The sequence below is a fragment of the Crocodylus porosus genome, unplaced genomic scaffold, assembly GCF_001723895.1.
Source record: "Crocodylus porosus isolate Cpor-Errol unplaced genomic scaffold, CroPor_comp1, whole genome shotgun sequence".
NCBI lineage: Eukaryota > Metazoa > Chordata > Crocodylia > Crocodylidae > Crocodylus > Crocodylus porosus.
This window is the reverse complement of record NW_017728886.1, coordinates 8,655,301-8,657,511: the sequence shown is the minus strand read 5'-3', so window position 1 is coordinate 8,657,511 and position 2,211 is coordinate 8,655,301. Positions and strand designations below refer to the sequence as shown.

The following is a 2,211-nucleotide window of genomic DNA, read 5'->3' as shown; positions in this document are numbered from 1 at the left end:
TTTGAATTGGGAGCCCAAAACTGGACGCAGTACTCCAGCTGCGGCCTCACCAAGGCCGAGTACAAGGGGAGAAGGACATCCTTGGATTTGCCTGAGAAGCATCTATGGATGCAAGCCAGCATTTTGGTCGCTTTGGTAGCCACAGCATCGCATTGCAGGCTTGTATTCACCTTGTGGTCAGTTTTGACCCCCAAGTCTTTCTTCTGTAGTGCTAGCCAGCGTAGCACTGCCGAGCCTATATGGATGCTGCGGATTTTTCCTCCCAAGGTGGAGAACCTTGCATTTTTCGGTGTCAAACACCATCAGGTTCTCATCCGCCGATTTGCTAAGCCTGTCCAGGTCAGCCTGGATCACCCTCCTCTCTTCTGGTGTGGATGCTTTGCCCCAAAGTTTGGTGTCATCGGTGAACTTGGCCAGTCCACTCCTGACTCCAATGTCCACATCATTAACAAAGATGTCGAACAGTATGGGTCCACGGACAGAGCCTTGGAGGACCCCACTGGTCACAGGACACCACGACGACTGACTTCCATCAATTACTACCCTCTGGGTCCGACCATGGAGCTAACTTCCCAGCCAGCGGACCGTGGTGGACCCAAGGCCACAACTGGCCAGTTTCGCCAAGAGGCGATCATGGGATACCAGATCAAAAGCTTTTTTGAAGTCAAGATATACAACATCAATCTCTTCTCCCTTGTCCAGTTGATAGGTCACCTGGTTGTAGAAGGAAATGAGATTGGTCAAGCAAGACCTCGATCTGCAACAAACCCGTGCTGACTATCCCTCAGGATGTTGGCGTCGGCCAGTCCAATAAGGATGGCCTCTTTAATAAGCTTTTCTAGGATCTTCCCCAGGATAGAAGTCTGGCTGATGGGCATAGTTTGCTGGATCCACTTTCCTCCCTTTCTTGAAGACAGGTACCACACTGGCCTTCTTCCAGTCTTCGGACACTACACCAGAGCGCCAGGGGTTTTCAAAGATCCGTGCCAGACGTGATCGCACAATAGCTTAACATGAAGTTTTGCTCTTGTATATTGTGGGGGGGTGGGAATAGGTATGTGGGGTGAGGGAGCATGTGAGTGAGTGTGGATAGGTGGGATGTGGGTGGGTGTGCGGTGAGGGTGCCTGAGCTGTGTGAGGGGGGTGTGCATTTGGGGGTCAGCATATATGGCAGTGCAAGGGGAGTGTGGGTGCATGTGTATGGTGGGAAGTGTGTGTGGGACTCATTCTATGAACACATGCACCTACCCCCACCCACTCTGTCCCTGGTTGCCCCCACACACCCAGCCCCTGGGTCTATAGCCAAACCCACCCACACACTGCCCCTGGCTGCAGGCACACGCACACCCAACACCAGATACACACCCACCCCCACCAGCTCCGTGCCCCTGCTCCTGCAATGCAGCCAAGCCACATGGTACCAGCAGGTAAGGAATACAATTGCTGGGGTGGGGCGGGTTGCGCTGATCAGTCCTGCTAAGGCTCCTCCTGGGTCCTATTGTCCCTGACTCCTATCAGCTTTGACAGGAGCTGGGGCAAGTCAATACACAGTTTTAAAGCATAAGGGCTCCTTCTGACTCCCTGCCTGAGGGGGCAGGGCCCGTGAAACCAACTGCCGCCCTCCCTCTCCGGGGTGCATGTGCAGTTGGCCCCCAGCGTTATGGACAGACAGAAATACTAAGCCTTTTATTATCTTAGAATTTATAAATCTTTCACATTTGGAATCTAATTTTCGGGGGGGGGAGGGGGTCATCTGAAATTTGAAGTCACCTCGTTTCAGGTAGATATGGTACTTACTGAAGACCTCTTTTAGTGTATCTGACAATTAGTCAGATCAGCTCCTAAGAAACTGTCACTTCCTCTAAAATTGTGTGGATGGGAGGAAAGAAATAATAGATTCAAACTCCAAACTGAAAATCAGTGACAATCATCTTGAAGACCTTGCTTGACTAGAAAACTTGAGAAGATACTCATGAGAGAGGTTGGACAGAGCAACTAATCCACCATCCAATACCAGATACCTCTGGGATGTGATAAGTGAAATTGAAGAAGATATTTCCCATAAAGATTCACTCAAGTTAGTGGAAAGAGACCTCTTAGAATTAAAAAAAAAAAAAAAAAAAAAAAAAATTGCCAATGACTCAACATCTTGGGAAGTTTCCAAGGCTTGGTGACATTGCTTTAGAAGTCAATTTAAAAAAAAAAAAAAAA

The 2,211-nt window shown here is 49.3% G+C and overlaps 1 protein-coding gene across 1 annotated transcript in view; it reads right to left on the bottom strand.

Moving 5' to 3' along the window:
- OXSR1 (oxidative stress responsive 1) overlaps positions 1-2,211 on the bottom strand; it is a gene marked incomplete at its 5' end in the record, with an annotated part of 109,239 nt that overhangs the window by 11,794 nt on the left and 95,234 nt on the right. The window lies entirely within an intron of this gene.